Raw genomic sequence first — 27,887 nt, 5'->3', positions numbered from 1 at the left:
GACACTTTAGCACGCGTTTGGCTCTCAAGAGAGCACTTTAGCACGTGTTTGGGCTCCTAGAGGGAACTTTAGCACACGTTTGGCTCTCTAGTGAGCACTTTAGCACTTAGTTGGCTCCTAGAGGGAACTTTAGCACATTTTTCGGCTCCTAGAGGGCACTTTAGCACAAGTTTTGTCCCCTAGAGGACACTTTAACATGTGTTTGGGCTCCTAGAGGACACTTTAGCACACGTTTTGGCTCCCAAGAGAGCACTTAAGAACACGTTTTGGCCCCCAAAAGAGAACTTTAGCACACATTTTGGCTTCCAAGACGGCACTTTAGCACACGTTTTGGCTCCTAGAGGGCACGTAAGCACGTGTTTAGGCTCCTAGTAGGCACTTTAGCACGGGTTTTGGCTCGTAGAGGACACTTTAACACATGTTTGGGCGCCTAGAGGGCACTTTAGCACGTGTTTGAGTTCCTAAGAGAACACTTTACCATACGTTTTGGCCACCAAGAGAGCACTTTAGCAAACGTTTTGGCTTCCAAGATAACACTTAAGCACACGTTTTTGCTCTCAAGGGAGCACTTTAGCACACGTTTTGGCTCTCTAGAGAGCACTTTAGCACTGATTTGGCTCCTAGAGGGCACTTTAGCACATTTTCGGCTACTAGAGGGCACTTCAGCACAAGTTTTGTCCCCTAGAGGACACTTTAACATGTGTTTGGGCTCCCAGAGGACACTGTAGTACACGTTTTGGCTCCCAAGAGAGAACATTAGCACACATTTTGGCTTCCAAGACGGCACTTTAGCACACGTTTTGGCTTCTAGAGGGCACGTGAGCACGTGTTTAGGCTCCTAGAGGGCACTTTAGCAAAGGGTTTGGCTCGTAGAGGACACTTTAACACATTTTGGGCGCCTAGAGGGTACTTTAGCACAAGTTTTTGTTTCTAGAGGGCACTTTAGCAAACGTTTTGGCTTCCAAGACGACACTTTAGATCATTTTTTGGCTCCTAGATGGAACTTTATTACAAGTTTTGTTTTCTAGAGGGTACTCTAGCATGTTTGGCTCCTAGAAGGCACTTTATAACACGTTTTAGCTCCTAGAGAGCAATTTAGCACATTGATAGGCTCCTAGAGGGCACTTTAGCACAAATTTTGTCCCCTAGAGGACACTTTAACACGTGTTTGGGTTCCTAGAGGGCACTTTAGCACACGTTTTGGATCCTAGAGATAACTTTAGCATGTTTTTGGACTCCTAAAGGGCACTTTAGCAGAAGTTTTGTCCCCTCGAGGACACTTTAACACGTGTTTGGGCTCCTAGAAGCCCTTTTAGCACAAGTTTTGGTTTCTAGAGGGCACTTTACCGTGTGTTTAGGCTCCTAGAGGGAACTTTAGCACAATTTTTGGTTTCTGGAGGGTACTCTAGCATGTTTGGCTCCTAGAGGGCACTTTAGCACACGTTTTGGCTCCCAAGAGAGCACTTTAGAACACGTTTTGGCTCCCAAGGAAGAACTTTAGCACACGTTTTGGCTTCCGAGGCTGAACTTTAAAACACGTTTAGGCTCCTAGAGGGCACTTTAGCACAGGGTTTGGCTCGTAGAGGACACTTTACCACACGTTTTTGATCCCACCAGGATACTTTAGCACACGTTTTGGCCCCCAAGAGTGCACTTTAGCACGTGTTTGAGTTCCTAAGTGAGCACTTTAACACGTGCTTGGGCTCCTAGAGGGCACTTTTGCACAAGTTTTGGTTTCTAGAGGACACTTTAGCACATGTTTTGGCTTTCAAGACGCACTTTAGATCAAGTTTTTTAGCTCCTAGAGGGCACTTTAGCAAGTGCTTAGGCTCCTAGAGGACAATTTAGCACAAGTTTTGGTTTCTAGAGGGCACTTTAGCACATGTTTAGGCTCCTAGAGGGAACTTTAGCACAAGTTTTGGTTTCTAAAGGGCACTTTACCACGTGTTTAGGCTCCTAGAGTGAACTTTAGCACAAGTTTCGGTTTCTAGAGGGTACTCTAGCATATTTGGCTCCTAGATGGCACTTTAGCAAACGTTTTGGGTCCTATGAGGATACTTTGGCAAACGTTTTGGCTACCAAGAGTGCACATTAGCACATGTTTGGGCTTTTAGAGGGCGCTTTAGCACGTGTTTTGGCTCATAAGAGAACACGTAAGCACACGTTTTGGCTTTCTAGATGGTACTTTAGCACAGTCCTTAAATCTGACAAAGTAATCATTGTAGGTGATTTTAATATTCATGTGGACAGCGATAATAATAGTCTCAGTATCGCGTTCATCTCTCTATTAGATTCGATTGGTTTTAGTCAGAGTATACATAAACCTACTCACTGTTTTAATCACACCCTCAACCTTGTTTTGGTCTATGGTGTGGAAATTGATGACTTAATAGTCTTTCCACAGAATCCTATTTCATCAGACCATTTTTTAATAACTTTTGAATTCATATTACAGGACTACTCACCTCTGGGCAAAAGTGTCTACACTAGATGTTTATCTGTTTATCTCTAAATTTAAGGAAGCGATTCCATCTGCATTTACTTTAATGCCTCATCCTTATATTCAAGACTCCTGCACTAACGTTAGTTTCTCTGAAATTGATCACCTTGTTGAAAGTGTTCTAAGCTCTCTAAGAACAACACTTGACTCTGTTGCTCCTTTAAAAAAGAAGATAATAAAACAGAGGAAGTTAGCTCCGTGGTATAACTCACAAACCCGTGAATTAAAACAAATATTGCGAAAGTTGGAATGTAAATGGTGCTCCACTAAACTGGAGGAATCTTACTTAGTTTGGCAAGAAAGTCTTAAAACCTATAGGAAGGACCTCCGTAATGCCAGAGCAGCATATTACTCATCTTTAATAGAGGAGAATAAGAACAATCCTAGATTTCTTTTCAGCACTGTAGCCAGGCTGACAGAGAGCCACAGCTCTATTGAGCCATGTATTCCTATAACCCTCAGTAGTAACGACTTCATGACCTTCTTTAATGACAAAATTATAACTATTAGACACAAAATCAACTCGCTTGGCACTATTTTTTCATCAAACCCAGGAACCTTACAAACTATACGACCTGACATATTCTTGGACTGCTTTTCTACAGTCGACCTTAACAAATTAACCTCTACTATTTCAGCATCAAAACCTTCTACTTGTCTCCTAGACTCTATTCCAACTAGGTTACTTAAAGAAGTGTTACCTTTAATTAGCACTCCTGTATTAGATATGATTAACATGTCTTTATCAGCAGGTTATGTACCACAGTCTTTTGAAGTAGCTGTAATTAAACCTCTTCTTAAAAAGCCCAGTCTTGATCCTGAGGTACTAGCCAACTATAGACCTATATCTAACCTTCCTTTTCTCTCTAAGATCCTCGAGAAATTAGTTGCCAATCAGTTGTGTGACTTTTTACATAATAATGAGTTATTTGAGGATTTCCAGTCAGGATTAAGAGCAAATCATAGAACTGAGACAGCACTGGTGAAAATGACTAACGACCTTCTAATAGCTTCAGACAAAGGACTTGTCTCTGTACTTGTCTTACTAGATATTAGTGCTGCCTTCGACACTATTGACCATCACATCCTGCTACAGAGACTGGAGCATCTAATTGGCATTAAAGGAACCGCACTGAGCTGGTTTAAGTCATATTTATCAGATAGATCTCAGTTTGTACATGTTAATGACAAATCCTCCATGCACACTAAAGTTAGTCACGGAGTCCCACAGGGTTCTGTCCTTGGACCAATTCTTTTCACCTTATATATGCTTCCCTTAGGAAATATTATAAGGAAGCACTCCATAAATTTTCATTGTTATGCTGATGATACACAATTATATTTGTCGATCAAACCAGAAGAAACCCATCAGTTAGATAAACTTCAAATGTGCATTAAGGAAATAAAAAGCTGGATGACCTGCAATTTCCTGATGTTAAACTCAGACAAAACTGAAGTTATTGTACTTGGCCCCAAAGGCCTCCGAAACTCAATAGCTAAAGACATTGTTACTCTGGATGATATTGTGTTGTCCTCCAGCACCACAGTAAGGAATCTGGGTGTTATTTTTGATCAGGATATGTTCTTCGATTCTCACATAAAACTAACAACAAGGACTGCATATTTTCACCTGCGTAATATTGCAAAAATTAGGAACATTGTGTCTCAGAAAGATGCAGAGAAACTTGTCCATGCATTTGTTACTTCTAGGCTGGACTATTGCAATTCCTTATTATCAGGCTGCTCCAATAAGTCTGTTAAGAGTCTCCAGTTGGTCCAAAATGCTGCAGCTCGTGTACTAACTAAAACAAATAGAAGAGAACATATTTCTCCTGTATTAGCTTCTCTGCACTGGCTACCTGTAAAATCTAGAATAGAATTTAAAATCCTTCTCCTTACGTACAAAGCTCTTATTGGTCAGGCTCCGTCGTATCTTAAAGAGCTCATAGTACCACATCACCCAACTAGATCTCTGCGCTCTGAGAATGCAGGGCTACTCGTCGTTCCTAGAGTCTCCAAAAGTAGAAGTGGAGGCAGAGCCTTCAGCTACCAAGCTCCTCTCCTGTGGAACAAACTCCCAAATGTTATTCGGGAGGCACACACTGTCCCCTTATTTAAAAGTAAACTTAAAACTTTCCTTTTTGATAAAGCTTACAGCTAGGGCTTACGATGAGACTTTATTCTGCTTAATTACGCTGCTATAGGCCTAGTCTGCCGGGGGATAATACTTTTCCTGATACTCTGAGCTTCTCTCCTCTCTGTCTGTATCATTCATGTCTCATCAATGCATGTTACTCTACAGAGGAATTGTTGGGTCTATGTAAATCATAAATAAGTCATTGAGTGTGGTCTTTACCTACTCTGTAAAGTGTCCTGAGATAACTTTTGTTATGATTCGACACTATAAATAAAATTGAATTGAATTGAATTGAATTGAATTGAATTAAATCACAGTTCTAGAATGTTAAGTCAAAGTTCTAGAATGTTAAGTTACAATTCTCAAACGTTAAGTAAAAGTTCCAGGATCTTAAGTTACAATTCTAGAATGTTAAATCACAGTTCTAGAATGTCAAGTCAAAGTTTTTGAATGTTAAGTCAAAGTTGTAAAATGTTAAGTAACAATCCTAGAATGTTAAGTTACAGTTTTAGAATGTTAAGTCACAATTCTCAAATGTTAAGTCACACACCTGGTATGTGAAGTGCACATGAACATATCATTGCTTAGATTCTGCATTATGCTATTCATTAGTGTTCATATAAATATGATCTTGGGAGGACATCATAGGACATTGGTTTCCAGAGGTCAGTTCAAGAATGTAAAATCACAAATCTAGAATGTTCAGTCAAAGTTTTAGAATGTTAAGTTACAGTTCTATAATGTTATGGTTAAGTCCTAGAATATGATGTCACTGTTTTACAATGTAAAGTAACAGTTCCAGGATCTTAAGTTACAATTCTAGAATGTTAAATCACAGTTTTAGAATGTCGAGTCAAAGTTCTAAAATGTTAAGCAACAATTCTTGGAGGTTATGTCACAGTTCTAGAATGTTAAGTCAAAGTTCTTGAATATTAATTTACAATTCTCAAATGTTAAGTCACATACCTGGTATGTTAAGTGCACATTAACATATTATTTTATCCTTCATTATGCTATTCACTAGAGTTCATATTAATCTGATCTTGGTAAAAGACATCATGGGGCATTGGTTTCCAGAGAAGTTGAGTTGAAAAATGTTAAATTATGATTCTAGTATGAAAAGTCAAAGTTCTAGAATGTTAAGTTACAATAATCAAATGTTTAGTCACATACATGGTATGTTAAGTTCACACAAAAATATCCTTGCTTTGATCCTGTATTATGCTGTTCACTAGAGTTCATATTATTCTGATCTTGGGAGGTTATAATGGGACATTGTTTTCCATAGAAAGTCAGTTCAAGAAAGAGTACAAACAATTCTAGAATGTTAAGTCAACGTTCTAGAATTTTAAGTTAAAGTTCTAGAATGTTAAGTAAAAATTCTAGAATTTTACATCACAGTTCCAGAATGTTAAGTCAAAGATTTAGAATGTTAAGTCAAAGTTCTAGAATGTTAATTAACAATTCTAGAGTGTTAAATCACACTTCTAGAATGTTAAGTAAAAGTTCTAGAATGTTACAATTCTCAAATGTTAAGTCACATACTAATGTATGTACTAACGTATGTTAAGTGCATATTAACATATTCTATTGATCCTGCATTATGCTATTCATTAGAGTTCATATTAATCTGATCTTGGGAGGACATCAAGGGACATTGATTTCCAGTGAAATTCAGTTCAAGGATGTTAAATCCTAATTCTAGAATGTTAAATCACAGCTCTAGAATGTTAAGTCAAAGTTCTAGGATGTAAAGTAAAAATTCTAGAATATTAAATAACAGTTCTAGAATGTTAACTTACAATTCTCAAATGTTTAATCACATACCTGGTATGTTAAGTGCACACGAACATATCATTGCTTTGATCCTGCAGTATGCTATTCACTAGAGTTCGTATTAATCTGATCTTGGGAGGACATCATGGGACATTGATTGCCAGAGAAAGTCAGTTCAAGAATGTTAATTCACAATTCTAGAATGTTAAGTCACACTTCTAGAATGTTAAGTCAAAGTTCTAGAATGTTAAGTTACAATTCTCAAATGTTATGTCACACACCTGGTATGTTGAGTGCACACAGACATATAGTTGCATTAATCCTGCATTATGCTATTCACTAGAGTTCATATTAATCCCATCTTGGTAAAAGACATCATGGGACATTGGTTTCCAGAGAAGTTGAGTTCAAGAATGTTAAATCACAATTCTAGCATGTAAATTTATTAATTAAGTCACAGTTATAGAATATGAAAACACTGTTTTACAATGTTAAGTAACAGTTCCAGGATCTTAAGTTAGAATTCTAGAATGTTAAATCAAAGTTCTAGAATGTTAAGTCAAAGTTCCAGAATGTTAAGTAACAATTCAGTTAAACAAACATATCATGCTTTGATCCTGCATTATGCTATTCACTAGAGTTCATATGAAATTGATCTTGGGAGGTCATCATTGGACATTGGTTTCCAGAGAAAGTCAGTGTAAGAATGTTAAATGACAATTCTAGAACGTTAAGTAACAATTCTAGGATGTTATGTCACAGTTCTAGAATGTTAAGTCAAAGTTCTAGAATGTTAAGTAGCAATTCTAGAATGTAAATTCACACTTCTAGAATGTTATGTCAAGGTTCTAGAAAGTTAACTTTCACAATTCTCAAATGTTAAGTGCACACGAACATATCATTGCTTTGATCCTGCATTCCTGGTATGTTAAGTGCACATTAACATATTCTATTGATCATGTATTATGCTATTCACTAGAGTTCATATTAATCTAATCTTGGGAGAACATCATGAGGCATTGATTTCTAGAGAAAGTCAGTTCAAGAATGTTAATTTACAATTCTAGAATGTTAATTGACAGTTCTAGAATGGTAAGTCAAAGTTGTAGAATGTTAAGTAACAATTCTAGAATGTAAATTCACACTTCTAGAATATTAAGTCAAAGTTCTAGAATGTTAAGTAACAATTCTAGAATGTAAATTCACACTTCTAGAATGTTAAGTCAAAGATCTAGATTGGTAAGTTCCAATTCTCAAATGTTAAGTGACATATCTGGTATGTTAAGACACACAAACATATCATTGTTTTGATCCTGCATTAAGCTATTCACTAGAGTTCATATTAATCTAATCTTGGGAGGTCATCATAGGACATAGTTTTCCAAAGAAAGTCGGTTCAAGAAAGTATATACGCAATTCTATATTGTTAAGTCAAAGTTCTAGAAATTTAAGTTAAAGTTCTAGAATGTTGAGTAACAATTCTAGGATGTTAAATCACAGTTCTAGAATGTTTAATCAAAGTTCTAGAATATTAAGTAACAATTCAAGAATGTAAGGTCAAAGTTATAGAATATTACGTTACAATTCTCAAATGTTAAGTCACACACCTGGTATGTTAAGTGTATACAAACGTAAAATTGCTTTGATCCAAATTATGCTATGCACAAGAGTTCATATTAATCTGATCTTGGGAGGTCATCATATGACATTCGTTCCAAGAGAAGGTCAGTCAGAGAATGTTAATTCTCAATTCTAGAATGTTAAATAACAATGCTAGAATGTTAGGTCACACTTCTAATATGTTAAGTCAAAGTTCTAGAATGTTAAGTCAAAATTTTAGAATGTTTAGTAAAAATTCTAGATTGTTAAATCACACTTCTAGAATGTTAAGTCAGAGTTCTAGAATGTTAAGTAGCAATTCTAGAACATAAAGTCACAGTTATGGAATGCTACGTCAATATGTAGAAAATTAAGTAACAATTCTAGAATGTTAAGTTACAATTCTCCAATGTTAAGTAACACACCTGGTATGTTGAGTGCACACGGACATATCATTGCTTTGATTCTGCATTAAGCTATTCAAGAGTTCATATAAATCTGAAGACATACTGGGACATTGGTTTACAGAGAATTTTAGTTCAAGAATGTTAAATCACAATTCTAGTATGTTAAGTTAAAGTTCTAGAATGTTAACTTACAGTTATATTTTGTTATGGTTAAGTCCTAGAATGTGAAGTCACAATGGCACAATGTTAAGTCGCAGTTTTAGAATATGGAGTCACTGTTTTACAATGTTAAGTAACAGTTCCAGGATCTTAAGTTACAATTCTAGAATGTTAAATCACAGTTCAAGAATGTCAAGTCAAAGTTCTAGAATGTTAAGTAACAATTAAGTTACACAAACATATCATGCTTTGATCCTGCATCATGCTATTCACTAGAGTATATAAATCTGATCTTGGGAGGTCATCATGGGACATTGGTCTTCGGAGAAAGTCACTTTAACACACGTTTTGGCTTCCAAGACGACACTTTAGATCACGTTTTGCCTGCTAAAGGAAAATTTAGCAAGTGTTTAGGCTCCTAGAGGTCACTTTAACACAAGTTTTGTCCCCTAGAGGACACTTTAGCGCACGTTTTGGCTCCCAAGAGAGCAATTTAGCACATGTTTTGGCTTACAAGTCGGCACCTTAGCACACGTTTTGGCTCTCAAGAGAGCACTTTAGCACACGTTTTGGCTCCTAGAGGGCACTTTAGCACGTGTTTAGGCTCCTAGAGGGTACTTAAGCACAAGTTTTGGTTTCTAGAGGGCACTTTAGCACACGTTTTGGATTCCAAGACGGCACTTTAGCACATGTTTTGGCTCCTAGAGGGCACTTTAGCGCAAGTTTTGTCCCCTAGAGGACAATTTAACATGTGTTTGGGCTCCTAGAGGACACTTTAGAACAAGTTTTGGTTTCTAGAGGGCACTTTACCACATGTTTTGGCTCCTAGAGGGAACTTTAGCACAAGTTTTTGTTTCTAGAGGGTACTCTAGCATGTTTGGCTCCTAGAGGGCACTATAGCACAAGTTTTGGTTTCTAGAGGGAACTTTAGCACCCATTTAGGCTGCTAGAGGGAACTATTGCATAACTTTTGGTTTCTACAGGATACTCTAGCATGTTTGGCTCCTAGAGGACACTTTTGCACACGTTTTGGCTCCCACGAGTGCACTTTAGCACAGGTTTTGGCTCCATGAGGGCACTTAAGCACGTGTTTAGACTCCTAGAGGGCATTTTAGCACAGGGTTTGGCTCGTAGAGGACACTTAATCATGTGTTTAAGCTCCTAGAGGGCACTTTAGCACAAGTTATGGTTTCTAGAGGGCACTTTAGCACACGTTTTGGCTCCTAGAGGCCAGTTAAGCTCTTGTTTTGGCTCCTAGAGGGCACTTCAGCACGTGTTTAGGCTCCTAGAGGGCACTTTAGCATGTGTTTGGGCTCCTAGAGGGACTTTTAGCACAAGTTTTGTTTTCTAGAGGGCACTTTAGCCCATGTTTTGGCTTCCAAGACATCACTTTGGATCAGGTTCTGGCACCTAGAGGGCACTATAGCAAATGTTTAGGCTCTCAGAGTGCACTTTAGCAACACGTTTTGGCTCCCTAGAGGACACTTAAGCCCGTGTTTAGGCTCCTAGAGGGAACTTTGGCACAAGTTTTGGTTTCTAGAGGGTACTCTAGCATGTTTGGCTCCTAGAGGGCACTTTAGCACACGTTTTGGCTCCCAAGAGGATACTTTAGCACACGTTTTGGATCCCAAGAGTGCACTTTAGAACGTGTTTGGGCTCCTAGAGGGCACTTTAGCACATGTTTTGGCTCCCAAGAGGGCACTTTAGCACGTGTTTGGGCTCCTAGAGGGCACTTTAGCACAAGTTTTGGTTTCTAGAGGGTTCTTTACCACGTGTTTAGGCTCCCTGAGGGAACTTTTGCACAAGTTTGGTTTTCTAGAGGGTACTATTGCATGTTTGTATCCTAGAGGGCACTTTAGCACAAGTTCTGGCTTCCAAGAGGATATTTTTGCACACATTTTGGCTACCAAGATTGCACTTTAGCACGTGTTTGGGCTCCTAGAGGGCAGTTTAACACAAGTTTTGGATTCAAGAGGACAAGTTACCACGTGTTTTGGCTCCTAGAGGGAACTTTAGCACAAGTTTGTGTTTCTACAGGGTACTCTAGCATGTTTGGCTCCTAGAGGTTACTTTAGCACACATTTTGGCTCCCAAGAGTGCACTTTAACATGTGTTTGGGCTCCTAAGAGAGCACTTTAGCACACGTTTTGGCTTCCAAGATGGCACTTTAGCACACGTTTTGGCACCTAGAGGGCACTGTAGCACAAGTTTTGGTTTCCTTAGGGAACATTAGCACACGTTTAGGCTCCCAAGAGGATACATTAGCAGACGTTTTGGCTCCCAAGACAGCACTTTAGCACACGTTTCGGCTTCCAAGAGATAACTTTAGCACGTTTTAAGGCTCCTAGAGGGCACTTTAGCACAGGGTTTGGCTCGTAGAGAACACTTTAACAAATGTTTGGGCTCCTAGAGGGAACTATTGCACAAGTTTTGGTTTCTACAGGATACTCTAGCATGTTTGGCTCCTAGAGGACACTTTTGCACACGTTTTGGCTCCCACGAGTGAACTTTAGCACAGGTTTTGGCTCCATGAGGGCACTTAAGCACGTGTTTAGACTCCTAGAGGGCATTTTAGCACAGGGTTTGGCTCGTAGAGGACACTTAATCATGTGTTTCAGCTCCTAGAGGGCACTTTAGCACAAGTTATGGTTTCTAGAGGGCACTTTAGCACACGTTTTGGCTCCTAGAGGCCAGTTAAGCTCTTGTTTTGGCTCCTAGAGGGCACTTCAGCACTAGTTTAGGCTCCTAGAGGGCACTTTAGCATGTGTTTGGGCTCCTAGAGGGACCTTTAGCACAAGTTTTGTTTTCTAGAGGGCACTTTAGCCCACGTTTTGGCTTCCAAGACATCACTTTGGATCAGGTTTTGGCACCTAGAGGGCACTATAGCAAATGTTAAGGCTCTCAGAGTGCACTTTAGCAACACGTTTTGGCTCCTAGAGGGAACTTTGGCTCAAGTTTTGGTTTCTAGAGGGTCCTCTAGCATGTTTGGCTCCTAGAGGGCACTTTAGCACACGTTTTGGCTCCCAAGAGGATACTGTAGCACACGTTTTGGCTCCCAAGAGTGCACTTTAGAACGTGTTTGGGCTCCTAGAGGGCACTTTAGCACATGTTTAGGCTCCCAAGAGAGCACGTTAGCACGTGTTTGGGCTCCTAGAGGGAACTTTAACATACGTTTTGGCTTAGAAGACAGCACCATAGCACACGTTTTGGCTTCCAAGATGGTACTTTAGATCACTTTTTGGCTCCTAGAGGGCACTTTAGCAAGTGTTGAGGCTCCAAGTGGTCACTTTAGTACAAGTTTTGGTTTCTGGAGGGCACTTTACCACGTGTTTAGGCACCCAGAGGGAACTTTAGCACAAGTTTTGGTTTCTAGAGGATACTACTGCATGTTTGGCTCCTAGAGAGAACTTTAGCACATATTTTCGCTCCCAAAAGGATACTTTAGCACAGGTTTTGGCTCTTAGAGGTTTTTTTTATCAGGTTTTTAGGCTCCTAGAGGGCACTTTAACACGTGTTTGGGCTCCTAGAGGGCACTTTAGCACAAGTTTTGTATTCTAGAGGACACTTGACCACGTGTTTAGGCTCCTAGAGGGAAATTTAGCACAAGTTTTGGTTTCTAGAGGGTACTATAGCATGTTTGCCTCCTAGAGGGCACTTTAGTGCGTGTTTGGGCTCCTAGAGGGCACTTTATAGGTGTTTGGGCTCCTAAGAGAACACTTTAGACCACGTTTTGGCTCCCAGAGCGCCCTTAAGCACGTGTTTTGGCTCCTAGAGGGCACTTTAGCACAGGATTTGGCTCTTAGAGGAATTTTTAACACGGGTTTCGGCTCCTAGAGGGCACTTTAGCACGTGTTTGGGCTCCTAGAGGGCACTTTTGCACAAGTTTTGGTTTCTAGAGGTAACTTTTGCACACTTTTAAGCTCCCAAGAGGATACATTAGCAGACCTTTTGGCTCCCAAGAGTGCACTTTAGCACACGTTTTGGCTCCTAGAGGGCACTTTAGCACGTGTTTAGGCTCCTAGAGGGAACTTTAGCACGTGTTTGGGCTCCTAAAGGGCACTTTAACATACTTTTTGGCTTCCAAGACGGCACCTAAGCACACGTTTTGGCTTCCAAGATGGTACTTTAGATCACGTTTTGGCTCCTAGAGGGCACTTTAGCACAGGGTTCGGCTCGTAGAGGAAACTTTAACACGTGTTTCGGCTCCTAGAGGGCACTATAGCATTCTTTGGGCTTCTACAGGGCACTTTTGCACAAGTTTTTGTTTCTAGAGGTAACTTTAGCACACGTTTAGGCTCACAAGAGGATACATTAGCAGACACTTTAGCACAGGGTTCGGCTCGTAGAGGAAACTTTAACACGTGTTTCGGCTCCTAGAGGGCACTTTTGCACAAGTTTTGGTTTCTGGAGGTAACTTTAGCACACGTTTTTGCTCCTAGAGGGAACTTTAGCACAAGTCTTGGTTTCTAGAGGGTACTCTAACATGTTTGGCTCCTAGAGGGCACTTTAGCACACGTTTTGGCTCCCAAGAGAGCACTTTAGCACGTGTTTGGGCTCCTAGAGGGAACTTTAACATACGTTTTGGCTTAGAAGACGGCACCATAGCACACGTTTTGGCTTCCAAGATGGTACTTTAGATCACTTTTTGGCTCCTAGAGGGCACTTTAGCAAGTGTTGGGGCTCCAAGTGGTCACTTTAGCACAAGTTTGGTTTCTAGAGGGTACTCTAGCATTGTGTTTGGCTCGTAGAGGACACTTTAACATGTGCATGGGCTCCTAGAGGACACTGAAGCACGAGTTTTGGTTTCTAGAGGGAACTTTACCACATGTTTAGGCTCCTGGAGGGCACTTAAGCACAAGTTTTGGTTTCTAGGGGGTACTTAAGCACGTGTTTAGGCCCCTACAGGGAACTTTAGCAAAAGTTTTGGTTTCTAGAGGGTACTCTAGCATGTCTGGCTCCTAGAGGGCACTTTAGCACACGTTTTGGCTTTCAAGAGTTCACTTTTGCATGTGTTTTGGCTCCTAGAGAGCACTTAAGCACGTGTTTGGTCTCCTAAGGGAGCACGTTTGCACAAGGTTTGGCTTCCAAGACGCACTTTAGCACACGTTTTGGCTCCTAGAGGGAACTTAAACACAGGGTATGGCTCGTAGAGGACACTTTAACACGTCTTTGGGCTCCTGGAGGGCACTTTCGCACAGGGTTTGGCTCGTAGAGGACCCCTTTAACACGTGTTTGGGTTCCTGGAGGGCACTTAAGCACAAGTTTTGGTTTCAAGAGAACACTTTACCACGTGTTTAGGCTCCTAGAGGGAACTTTAGCACATGTTTTGGTTTCTAGAGGGTACTCTGACATATTTGGCTCCTAGAGGGTTCTTTAGCACACGTTTTGGCTCCCAAGACTGCACTTTAGCACGTGTTTAGGTTCCTAGAGGGAACTTTAGCACAAGTTTTGGTTTCTAGAGGGTACTCTAGCATGTCTGGCTACTAGAGGGCACTTTAGCACACGTTTTGGCTCCCAAGAGTGCACTTTTGCACATGTTTAGGCTCCTAAAGACCACTTTAGCACGTGTTTGGTCTCCTAAGGGAACACGTTTGCACAAGTTTTGGCTTCCAAGACGGACTTTAGCACACGTTTTGGCTCCTAGAGGGAACTTAAGCACAGGGTTTGGCTTGTAGAGGACACTTTAACACGTGTTTGGGCTCCAAGAGGGCACTTAAGCAGAAGTTTTGGTTTCTAGAGGGCACTTTACCACGTATTTAGGCTCCTAGAGGGAACTTTAGCACATGTTTTGGTTTCTAGAGGGTACTCTGACATATTTGGCTCCTAGAGGGCACTTTAGCACACGTTTTGGCTCCCAAGACTGCACTTATGCACGTGTTTGGGCTCCAAGAGGGCACTTTAGCACGTGTTTAGGCTCCTAGAGGGAACTTTAGCACAAGTTTTGGTTTCTAGAGGATACTCTAGCATGGTGTTTGGCTCGCAGAGGACACTTTAACACGTATTTGGGCTACTAGAGGACACTTTAGCAAAAGTTTTGTTTTCTAGAGAGCACTTTAGCACGTGTTTTGGCTTCCAAGACGCACTTTAACACATGTTTTTGCTCCTAGAGGGAACTTAAGCACGTGTTTGGGCTCCAAGAGGGCACTTTAGCATGTGTTTGGGCTCCCAAGAGAGCACTTTAACACGTGTTTTTGCTCCTAGAAGGCACTTTAGCAGATGTTTTGGCTTCCAAGACTATACTTTAGCACACGTTTTGGCTCCTAGAGGGCACTTAAGCATGTGTTTAGGCTCCTATAGATTACTTTCGCGCAGGGTTTTGCTCGTAGAGGACACTTTAACATGTGTTTGGGCTCCTGGAGGGCACTTTATCACACGTTTTTGCTCCTTTGAGGATACTTTGGCACACGTTTTGGCTCCCAAGAGTCCACTTTAGCACGTGTTTTGGCTCTTAGAGAGAACTTTAGCCATATTTTAATTTCCAAGACGCACATTAACACATGTTATGGCTCCTAGAGGGAACTTAAGCATGTGTTTGGGCTCCAAGAGGGCACTTTTGCACGTGTTTAGGCTCCTAGAGGGAACTTTAGCACAAGTTTTGGTTTCTAGAGGGTACTCTAGCATGGTAATTGGCTCGTAGAGGACACTTTAACACGTGCTTGGGCTCCTAGAGGACACTGAGGCACGAGTTTTGGTTTCTAGAGGGAACTTTACCACGTGTTTAGGCTCCTCGATGGAACTTTACACAAGTTTTAGTTTCTAGGGGGTACTTTAGCACGTGTTTAGGCTCCTAGAGGGAACTTTGGCACAAGTTTTGGTTTCAAGGGGGTACTCTAGCATGTCTGGCTCCTAGAGGGCACTTTAGCACATGTTTTGGCTCCCAAGAGTGCACTTTTGCACGTGTTTTGGCTCCTAGAGAGCACTTTAGCACGTGTTTGGTCTCCTAAGGGAACACGTTTGCAAAAGTTTTGGCTTCCAAGAAGCACTTTAGCACACGTTTTGGCTCCTAGAGGGAATTTAAGCACAGAGTTTGGCTCGTAGAGGACACTTTAACACGTGTTTGAGCTCCTAGAGGGCACTTTAGCACAGGGTTTGGTTCGTAGAGGACACCTTTAACACGCGTTTTGGCTCCTGGAGGGCACTTAAGCACAAGTTTTGGTTTCTAGAGGGCACTTTACCACGTGTTTAGGCTCCTAGAGGGAACTTTAGCACAAGTTTTGGTTTCTAGAGGATACTCTGGCATATTTGGCCCCTAGAGGGCACTTTAGCATACGTTTTGGCTCCCAAGAGTGCACTTTTGCACGTGTTTTGGCTCCTAAGGGAACACGTTTGCACAAGTTTTGGCTTCCAAGACGCACTTTAGCACACGTTTTGGCTCCTAGTGGGAACTTAAGCACAGGGTTTGGCTCGTAGAGGACACTTTAACACGTGTTTGGGCTACTAGAGATCACTTTAGCAAAAGTTTTGTTTTCTAGAGAGCACTTTAGCACACATTTTGGCTTCCAAGACGGCACTTTATATCACGTTTTGGCTCCTAGAGGGCACTATAGAACAAGTTCTGTCCCCTAGAGGACACTTTAATACTTGTTTGGGCACCTAGAGGACACTGTAGCACGAGTTTTGTTATCTAGAGGGCACTTTACCACGTGTTTAGGCTCTTAGAGGGAACTTTAGAACTTGTTTTGGTTTCTAGAGGGTACTCTAGCATGTCTGACTCCTAGACGGCACTTTAGCACACGTTTTGGCTCCCAAGAGTTCACTTTAGCTTGTGTTTTTGCTCCTAGAGAGCACTTTAGCATGTGTTTTGGCTTCCAAGACGCACTTTAACACATGTTTTGGCTCCTAGGGGGAACTTAAGCACGTGTTAAGGCTCCTAGAGGGCACATTAGCACAGAGTTTGGCTCTTTGAGGACACTTTAACACAGTGTTTTGGCTCCTAGAGGGCACTTTAGCACAAGTTTTGGCTTCTAGAGGGCACTTTAGCACACATTTTGGCTTCCAAGACCGCACTTTAGATCACGTTTTGGCTCCTAGATGGCACTTTAGCACGTGTTTGGGCTCCAAGAGGGCACTTTAGCATGTGTTTGGGCTCCTAAGAGAGCACTTTAACACGTGTTTTGGCTCCTAGAAGGCACTTTAGCAGATGTTTTGGCTTCCAAGAGTACACTTTAGCACACGTTTTGGCTCCTAGAGGGCACTTAAGCACGTGTTTAGGCTCCTATAGATCACTTTAGCACAGGGTTTGGCTCGTAGAGGACACTTTAACACTTGTTTGGGCTCCTGGAGGGCACTTTAGCACACATTTTGGCTTCTTTGAAAATACTTTGGCACACGTTTTGGCTCCCAAGAGTTCACTTTAGCAGGTGTTTTGGATCCTAGAGAGCACTTTAGCACGTGTTTTAATTTCAAAGACGCACTTTAACACATGTTATGGCTCCTAGAGGGAACTTAAGCACATGTTAAGGCTCCTAGAGGGCACTTTAGCACAGGGCTTGGCTCTTTGAGGACACTTTAACACGTGTTTGGGCTCCCAGGTTGCACTTTAGCACACATTTTGGCTTCCAAGACGGCACTTTAGATCAAAGAGGATACTTTAGCACATTTTTTTGCTCCCAAGACTCCACTTTAGCACGTGTTTAGGCTCCTAGAGGGAACTTTAGCACAAGTTTTGGTTTCTAGAGGATACTCTAGCATGGTGTTTGGCTCGCAGAGGACACTTTAACATGTGTTTGGGCTACTAGAGGACACTTTAGCAAAAGTTTTGTTTTCTAGAGAGCACTTTAGCACACGTTTTGGCTCCCAAGACTGCACTTTAGCACGTGTTTGGGCTCCAAGAGGGCACTTTAGCACGTGTTTAGGCTCCTTGAGGGAACTTTAGCACAAGTATTGGTTTCTAGAGGGTACTCTAGCATATTTGGCTCCTAGAGGGGACTTCAGCACACATTTTGGATCCAAAGAGGATACTTTAGCACATGTTTTTGCTCCCAAGACTCCGCTTTAGCATGTGTTTGGGCTCCAAGAGGGCACTTTAGCACGTGTTTAGACTCCTAGAGGGAACTTTAGCACAAGTTTTGGTTTCTAGAGGATATTCTAGCATGGTGTTTGGCTCGCAGAGGACACTTTAACACGTGTTTGGGCTACTAGAGGACACTTTAGCAAAAGTTTTGTTTTCTAGAGAGCACTTTAGCACACATTTTGGCTTCCAAGACGGCCCTTTATATCACGTTTTGGCTCCTAGAGGGCACTTTAGAACAAGTTCTGTCCCCTAGAGGACACTTTAATACTTGTTTGGGCACCTAGAGGACACTGTAGCACGAGCTTTGGTTTTTAGAGGGCACTTTCCCATGTGTTTAGGCTCTTAGAGGGAACTTTAGAACACGTTTTGGTTTCTAGAGGGTACTCTAGCATGTCTGGCTCCTAGACGGCACTTTAGCACACGTTTAGGCTCCCAAGAGTTCACTTTAACACGTGTTTGGGCTCCTAGAGGGCACGTTAGCCCAAGTTTTGGCTTCTAGAGGGCACTTTAGCACACATTTTGGCTTCCAAGACCGCACTTTAGATCACGTTTTGGCACCTAGAGGGCACTTTAGCACGTGTTTGGGCTCCAAGAGTACACTTTAGCATGTGTTTTGGCTCCTAGAGGGCACTTAAGCACGTGTTTAGGCTCCTATAGATCACTTTAGCACAGGGTTTGGCTCGTAGAGGACACTTTAACACGTGTTTGGGCTCCTGGAGGGCACTTTCGCACACGTTTTGGATCCTTTGAGGATACTTTGGCACACGTTTTGGCTCCCAAGAGTTTACTTTTCCAGGTGTTTTGGCTCCTAGAGAGCACTTTAGCACGTGTTTTAATTTCCCAGACGCACTTTAACACATGTTATGGCTCCTAGAGGGAACTTAAGCACGTGTTAAGGCTCCTAGAGAGCACTTTAGCACAGGGTTTGGCTCTTTGAGGACACTTTAACACGTGTTTTGGCTCCTAAAGGGCACTTTAGCACACGTTTAGGCTCCCAAGACTGCAATTTAGCACGTGTTTGGGCTCCAAGAGGGCACTTAAGCATGTGTTTGGGCACCTAAAAGAGCACTTTAGCACGTGTTTTGGCTCCTAGAAGGCACTTTAGCAGATGTTTTGGCTTCCAAGACTGCACTTTAGCAAACGTTTTGGCTCCTAGAGGGCACTTTAGCACAGGGTTTGGCTCGTAGAGGACACCTAACACATGTTTGGGCTCCTAAGAGAGCACTTTTGCACACGATTTGGCTCCCAATAGAGCACTTTAGCAAACGTTTTGCCTCCTAGAGGGCACTTAAGCACGTGTTTTGGCTTCCAAGACAGCACTTTAGCACACATTTTGGCTCCTAGAGGGCGCTTTACCGTGTGTTTGGGCTCCTAGAGGGAACTTTAGCACAAGTTTTGGTTTCTAGAGGGAACTCTAGAATGTTTTGCTCCTAGATGGCACTTTAGCACACGTTTTGGCTACTAATAGGATACTTTGGCACACGTTTTGGCTCCCAAGAGTCCACTTTAGCACTTGTTTGGGCTCCTAGAGGGCACTTTAGCAGATGTTTTGGCTTCCAAGACTGCACTTTAGCAAACGTTTTGGCTCCTAGAGGGCACTTTAGCACAGGGTTTGGCTCGTAGAGGACACTTTAACACGTGTTTGGGCTCCGGAAGGGCAGTTTAGCACACGTTTTGGCTCCTTTGAGGATACTTTGGCACACGTTTTGGCTCCCTAGAGTTCACTTTAGCACACATTTTGGCTTCAAAGATGCCACTTTAGCACACGTTTTGGCTCCTATAGGGCACTGAAGTGTGTGTTTAGGCTCCTAGATGGTACTTTAGCACAAGTTTAGCTCGTAGAGGACACTTCAACACGTGTTTGGGCTCCTAGAGGGTACTTTAGCACAGGGTTTGGCTCGTAGAGGACACTTTTACACGTGTTTGGAATCCTAGAGGGCACTTTAGCACAAGTTTTGGTTTCTTGAGGGTACTCTGGCATGTTTTCTCCTAGAGGGCACTTTAGCACACGTTTTGGCTCCAAAAAGGATACTTTAGCACACGTTTTGGCTCCCAAGACTGCACTTAAGCACGTGTTTGGGCTCTAAGAGGGCACCTTTGCACGTGTATGGGCTCCTAGAGTGAACTTTAGCACATGCTGGATCCTGAGAGAGCACACGTTTTGGCTCCTAGCGGGCACTTAAGCACGTATTTAGGCTCCAAGGGGGCACTTTAGCACATGTTTAGACTCCTAGAGGGCACTTTAGCAAGAGTTCTGTCCCCTAGAGGACAATTTAACACGCGTTTGGGCAACTAGGGGACAATTTAGCACGAGTTTTGGTTTCTAGAGGGCACTTTACCACATGTTTAGGCTCCTAGAGTTAACTTTATCACAAGTTTTGGTTTCTAGAGGGTACTCTAGCACGTGTTTAGGCTCCTAAAGGGAATTTTAGCATAAGTTTTGGTTTCTAGAGGGTACTCTAGCTTGTTTGGCTCCTAGAGAGCACGTTAGCACACGCTTTGGCACCCAAGACAGCACTTTAACACACGTTTTGGTTTCCAAGACGGACTTTAGCACACGTTTTCGCACCTAGAGGGCACTTAAGCATGTGTTAAGGCTCCTAAAGGGCACTTAAGCACAGGGTTTGGCTCGTAGAGTACACTTTCACACGTGTTTGGGGTCCTAGAGGGCACTTTAGCACAGGGTTTGGCTCGAAGAGGACACATTAACACATGTTTGGGCTCCTAGAGGGCACTTTAGCACAAGTTTTGGTTACTAGAGGGCACTTTAGCACACATTTTGGCTTCTAAGACGGCACTTTAGATCAAGTTTTGGCTCCCAGAGGGCACTTTAGCAAGTGTTAAGGCTCCTAGAGGGCACTTTAGCACAAGTTTTGGTTTCTTGAGGGTACTCTGCCATGTTTTGCTCCTATAGGGCATTTTAGCACACGTTTTGGCTCCAAAGAGGATACTTTAGCAGACGTTTTGGCTCCCAAGACTGCACTTAAGCACGTGTTTGGTCTCTAAAAGGGTACTTTCGCACATGTTTGGGCTCCTAGAGGGAACTTTAGCACATGCTGTATCCTAAGAGAGCACTTTAGCACACGTTTTGGCTCCCAAGAGAGCACTTTAGCAGACGTTTTGGCTTCGAAGACGGCACTTGAGCACACGTTTTGGCTCCTAGAGGGCACTTAAGCACGTTTTTAGGCTCCTTAAGGGCACTTCAGCACATGTTTAGACTCCTAGAGGGCACTTTAGCAAGAGTCCTGTCCCCTAGAGGACACTTTAACACGCGTTTGGGCTCCTAGGGGACAATTTAGCACGGTTTTAATTTCTAGAGGGCACTTTACCACGTGTTTAGGCTCCTAGAGGGAACTTTATTACAGGTTTTGGTTTCTAGATGGTACCCTAGCAAGTGTTCAGGCTCCTAAAGGGAACTTTAGCATAAGTTGTGGTTTCTAGAGGGTACTCTAGCATGTTTGGCTCCTAGAGAGCACGTTAGCACACGTTTTGGCACCTAAGACAGCACTTTAACACACGTTTTGGCTTCCAAGATGCACTTTAGCACACGTTTTGGCACCTAGAGGGCACTTAAGCATGTGTTAAGGCTCCTAAAGGGCACTTAAGCACAGGGTTTGGCTCGTAGAGTACACTTTCACACGTGTTTGGGGTCCTAGAGGGCACTTTAGCACAGGGTTTGGCTCAAAGAGGACACATTAACACATGTTTGGGCTCCTAGAGGGCACTTTAGCACAAGTTTTGGTTACTAGAGGGCACTTTAGCACACGTTTTGGCTTCTAAGACGGCACTTTAGATCAAGATTTGGCTCCTAGAGGGCACTTTAGCAAGTGTTAAGGCTCCTAGAGGGCACTTTAGCACAAGTTTTGGTTTCTTGAGGGTACTCTGCCATGTTTTGCTCCTATAGGGCATTTTAGCACACGTTTTGGCTCCAAAGAGGATACTTTAGCAGACGTTTTGGCTCCCAAGACTGCACTTAAGCACGTGTTTGGTCTCTAAAAGGGTACTTTCGCACATGTTTGGGCTCCTAGAGGGAACTTTAGCACATGCTGTATCCTAAGAGAGCACTTTAGCACACGTTTTGGCTCCCAAGAGAGCACTTTAGCAGACGTTTTGGCTTCGAAGACGGCACTTGAGCACACGTTTTGGCTCCTAGAGGGCACTTAAGCATGTGTTTAGGCTCCTAGAGGGCACTTCAGCACATGTTTAGACTCCTAGAGGGCACTTTAGCAAGAGTCCTGTCCCCTAGAGGACACTTTAACACGCGTTTGGGCTCCTAGGGGACAATTTAGCACGGTTTTAATTTCTAGAGGGCACTTTACCACGTGTTTAGGCTCCTAGAGGGAACTTTATTACAGGTTTTGGTTTCTAGATGGTACCCTAGCAAGTGTTTAGGCTCCTAAAGGGAACTTTAGCATAAGTTGTGGTTTCTAGAGGGTACTCTAGCATGTTTGGCTCCTAGAGAGCACGTTAGCACACGTTTTGGCACCTAAGACAGCACTTTAACACACGTTTTTGCTTCCAAGATGCACTTTAGCACACGTTTTGGCACCTAGAGGGCACTTAAGCATGTGTTAAGGCTCCTAAAGGGCACTTAAGCACAGGGTTTGGCTTGTAGAGTACACTTTCACACGTGTTTGGGGTCCTAGAGGGCACTTTAGCACAGGGTTTGGCTCGAAGAGGACACATTAACACATGTTTGGGCTCCTAGAGGGCACTTTAGCACACGTTTTGGCTTCTGAGACGGCACTTTAGATCACGTTTTGGCTCCTAGAGGGCACTTTAGCAAGTGAATAGGCCCCTAGAGGGCACTTTAGCACAAGTTTTGGATTCTAGAGGGTACTCTGGCATGTTTGGCTGCTAGAGGGCACTATAGCACATGTTTTGGCTCCAAGGGGGCACCTAAGCACATGTTTGGGCTCCGAAGAGAGCACTTTAGCACAAATTTTGGCTTCAAAGATGGCACTTTAGATCACGTTTTGGCTCCTAGAGGGCACTTTAGCAAGTGTTTAGGCTCCTACAGGGCACTTCAGTACAAGTTTTGGTTTCTAGAGGGTACTCTAGAGGCTGATGGTCTAGAGGGTACTCTAGAGGCTGATGGTCTAGAGGCTAGGATTCGGCGTTTTCACGGCCTTGGCTTGGTTTCGATTCCCGGTAAGGGAATGCTGATGTTTAAAAAGCCTGTAGAACTCAAGAAAAGAAAGTACATTTCAGGAAATGCTATTTGTTGTTTAATTTGCACTCATGTCATTCTTCCCGTTACTACGGTTCCCAAATCGTCTTGTGGTTAGGATTCTGCGCTTTCACAGTCCTACCTGACATTTCATTCCAAATCAGGGAATGCTGAGGTGACAAGAGATGCGTGTCAGAATGGAAGACATACTGGAATGATTAATAGAATATTGAATTAGAGCTTAAATGAATACTACTAACCAAGATCCTTGACTTGCTGTTGTATGTTTAACCTAGACAAAGGTGGCTATCGCTATGTTTGTAGGTTTTCTGTAGCTATAAACTAAATCTAATAAGTGCTTACTGCCTGTGCATTGGGAGGAATCTGTGTGACCAAGTGTCGACAGCAAACAAGAGAGAAGGTTTCCCAAAAATGCAAAGGGTCACAGTATATTTTAGCTTAGCCATAGGTTCCACTGAGATTAAAACTCAGATCACTGGAGTCAGAATCCAGAGTGCTAACCTTTACACCATGGAACCACAAAGGTGTCAGATGCATACCCCTTACAAGTAGAAAGGCTAATCCTTAGTCTTGGAAGTTGATGAAGATTCTGCTACATTAGAAATACAGCAAGTGAAACCTAGAACTACAGCTATGGAAGACAGCCAACAAAGGAAAATAGGTTCAAGGAAGCTAAGTTGGGCCAAATTCAGATGAAAAGAATGACACAATTAATTTGATGGATGATGATGGCAATTTGGAGATGGTTAAGACCATGTCGACAGTTGATATTAATCACTTCTTTGGAGGCTGTGTTTAACAGCCAGTTGATTCTGCAGGTACATATTTCATTCTTATTATTGCAGCGGTTCCCTGATTGTGTAGTGGCTAGGATACGGCACCTTCACCGCTGCGGTCCTGTTTTTGTTACCAGTCCAGGAACGATGAGGTGACAAAGGATCCCTGTCCTTTATTTAAACTGTATACTTTGACACAGGGTGCCTATTGATTTTTTTATTTTTTACTGCAAAATAGTCCCTGATGGTCTAGTGGCTAGGATTCGGCGCTCTCACCGCCGCGGCCTGGGTTCGATTCCCGGTCAGGGAATGCTGATCTTTAAGAAGCCGGTAGAACTTCAGAACAGAAAATACATTTCAGGAAAGGTTATTGGTTGCTTAATTTGCACTCATGCCATTCTTCCCGTTGGTATGGTTCCCAAGTCGTCTGGTGGTTAGGATTCTGCGCTTTCACAGTCCTACCTGACATTTCATTCCAAATCAGGGAATTCTGAGGTGACAAGAGATCCTTGTACGAATGGAAGACATACTGGAATGATTAATAGAATATTAAATTAGAGCTTAAATTAATACTACTAACCAAGATCCTTGAATTGCTGTTGTATGTTTAACCTAGACAAAGGTGGCTTTCGCTATGTTTGTAGGTTTTCTGTAGCTATAAACTAAATCAAATAAGTGCTTACTGCCTTGGTTTTGGGAGGAATCTGTGTGACCAAGTGTCGACAGCAAACAAGAGAGAAGGTTTCCCAAAAATGCAAAGGGTCACTGTATAATTTAGCGTAGCCATAGGTTCCACTGAGATTTAAACTCAGATTACTGGAGTCAGAGTCCAGAGTGCTAACCTTTACACCAAGGAACCACAAAAGTGTCAGATGCTTACCCCTTACAAGTAGAAAGGCTAATCCTTAGTCTTAGAAGTTGATGAAGATTCTGCTACATTAGAAATACAGCAAGTGAAACCTAGAGCTACAGCTATGGAAGACAGCCAACAAAGGAAAATAGGTTCAAGGAAGCTAAGTTTGGCCAAATTCAGATGAAAAGAATGACATAATTAATTTGATGGATGATGATTGCAATTTGGAGATGGTTAAGACCATGTCGACAGTTGAGATTAATCACCTTCTTGGGAGGCTGTGTTTAGCAGCCAGTTGAATCTGCAGGAACATATTTCATTCTTACTATTGCAGCGGTTCCCTGATTGTGTAGTGGCTAGGATACGCCACCTTCACCGCTGCGGTCCTGGTTTTGTTCCCAGTCCAGGAACGATGAGGTGACAAAGGATCCCTGTCCTTTATTTAAACTGTACATTTTGACACAGGGTGCCTATTGATTGTTTCATGTCATTTTTTACTGTGAAATAGTCCCTGATGGTCTAGTGGCTAGGATTCGGTGCTCTCACCGCCGTGGCCTGGGTTCGATTACCGGTCAGGGAATGCTGATGTTTTAGAAGCCGGTAGAACTTCAGAAAAGAAAGTACGTTTCAGGAAAGGCTATTGGTTGCTTTATTTGCACTCATGTCATTCGTCCCGTTGGTATGGTTCCCAAATCGTCTTGTGGTTAGGATTCTGCGCTTTCACAGTCCTACCTGGCATTTCATTCAAAATCAGGGAATTCTTTGGTGACAAGAGATGCATGTCAGAATGGAACACATACTGGAATGATAAATATAATATTAAATTAGAGCTTAAATGAATACTACTAACCAAGATCCTTGACTTGCTGTTGTATGTTTAACCTAGACAAAGGTGGCTATCACTATGTTTGTAGTTTTTCTGTAGTTATAAACTAAATCAAATAAGTACTTACTGCCTTGGCATTGGGAGGAATCTCTGTGACCAAGTGTCGACAGCAAACAAGAGTGAAGTCCTCAAAGCAATTTCAGTCAAAAGCAATTGGACTGGTTGTTTGTCTTTGTCCAGTTGCTTTTGACTGAAATTGCTTTGAGGATAACGATGACCTGGACGAATGAGAACATTCACAGGCTTAACAAGAGAGAAGGTTTACCAAAAATGCAAAGGGTCACAGTATAATTTAGCTTAGCCATAGGTTCCAATGAGATTTAAACTCAGATCACTGGAGTCAGAGTCCAGAGTGCTAACCTTTACACCAAGGAACCACAAAAGTGTCAGAAGCATGCCCCTTACAAATAGAAAGGCTAATCCTTAGTCTTGGAAGTTGATGAAGATTCTGCTACATTAGAAATACAGCAAGTGAAACCTAGAGCTACAGCTATGGAAGACAGCCAACAAAGGAAAATCGGTTCAAGGAAGCTAGGTTGGGCCAAATTCAGATGAAAAGAATGACATAATTAATAATAAGGAATGATGATTGCAATTTGGAGATGGTTAAGACCATGTCGACAGTTGAGATTAATCACCTTTTTGGGAGGCTGTGTTTAGCAGCCAGTTGAATCTGCAGGAACATTTGTCATTCTTACTATTGCAGCGGTTTCCTGATTGTGTAGTGGCTAGGATACGCCGCATTCACCGCTGCGGTCCTGGTTTTGTTCCCAGTCCAGGAACGATGAGGTGACAAAGGATCCCTGTCCTTTATTTAAACAGTACATTTTGAAACAGGGTGCCGATTGATTTTTTCATGTCATGTTTCCCATTACCACTCTCCCTGATGGTCTAGTGGCTAGGATTCAGCGCTTTCACCGCTGTGGCCTGGGTTCAATTCCCGGTCAGGGAATGCTGATGTTTAAGAAGCTGGTAGAGCTTCAGAAAAAAAAATACATTTCAGGAAAGGCTATTGGTTGCTTAATTTGCACTCATGTCATTGTTCTCGTTAGCACGGTTCCCAAATCGTCTCGTGGTTAGGATTCTGCGCTTTCACAGTCCTACCTGGCATTTCATTCCAAATCAGGGAATGCTGAGGTGACAGAATGGAAGACATACTGGAATGATTAATAGAATTTCAAGTAGAAAGGCTAATCCTTAGTCTTGGAAGTTGATGAAGATTCTGCTACATTAGAAATACAGCAAGTGAAACCTAGAGCTACAGCTATGGAAGACAGCCAACAAAGGAAAATCGGTTCAAGGAAGCTCAGTTGGGCCAAATTCAGATGAAAAGAATGACACAATTAATTTGATGGATGATGATTGCAATTTGGAGATGGTTAAGACCATGTCGACAGTTGAGATTAACCACTTCTTTGGAGGCTGTGTTTAGCAGCCAGTTGAATCTGCAGGAACATTTGTCATTCTTACTATTGCAGCGGTTGCCTTATTGTGTAGTGGCTAGGATACGCCGCATTCACCGCTGCGGTCCTGGTTTTGTTCCCAGTCCAGGAACGATGAGGTGACAAAGGATCCCTGTCCTTTATTTAAACTGTACATTTTGAAACAGGGTGCCGATTGATTTTTTCATGTCATTTTTTACTGCAAAATAGTCCCTGATGGTCTAGTGGCTAGGATTCGGCGCTCTCACCGCCGTGGCCTGGGTTCGATTTCCGGTCAGGGAATGCTGATCTTTAAGAAGCCGGTAGAACTTCAGAAAAGAGAGTACATTTCGGGAAAGGCTATTGGTTGCCATGTCATTCTTCTCGTTGGTATGGTTCCCAAATCGTCTTGTGGTTAGTATTCTGCGCTTTCACAGTCCTACCTGGTTTCATTCCAAATCAGGGAATTCTATGGTGACAAGAGATGCGTGTCAGAATTGAACACATACTGGAATGATTAATAGAATATTAAATTAGAGCTTAAATCAATACTACTAACCAAGATCCTTGACTTGCTGTTGTATGTTTAACCTAGAGAGAGCTCTTTAGCACACGATTAGGCTCCTAAGAGAGCACTTTAGCACACATTTTGGCTTCAAAGATTCAATTCAATTCAATTCAATTTTATTTATAGTGTCAAATCATAACCAAAGTTATCTCAGGACACTTTACAGAGTAGGTAAAGACCCAACAATTCCCCCATAGAGTACGGTGGCAACGAAAACCTTCCCTATAACAGGCAGGAACGTCGGACAGACCCAGCTCTGTGGAGGACAGCCATCTGTCTTGACCGGTTGGGGAGGAAGAAAAGGAGAGAGAAAGAGAGAAACACAAAGATAGACAAAAGACAGAGAGACTGACACACTTCCAGAGATGCAAGCAGCCAGCGAGTAACAGTAACTATAACAACATCTATAGTAATGTGAACATGACCCACATGTTATGGCAGTCTGCATAGCAGAACAGCAGGAACACGCACATCCAAGGTGACAGAACATGAAAATATTTTAAAAAATAATTATGACAAAATGATGAGTAGGGGCAATAGCAGCTACGATACAGCAAGACATACCACTGATGGTGTTTTTATGGCTACAGATTTTATAATT

This window comes from Echiichthys vipera (genome assembly GCF_963691815.1).
Source record: "Echiichthys vipera genome assembly, chromosome: 23".
Classification (NCBI taxonomy): Eukaryota; Metazoa; Chordata; class Actinopteri; order Perciformes; family Trachinidae; genus Echiichthys; species Echiichthys vipera.
The sequence above is the reverse complement of the archived record's forward strand: the minus strand, read 5'-3'. Positions refer to the sequence as shown.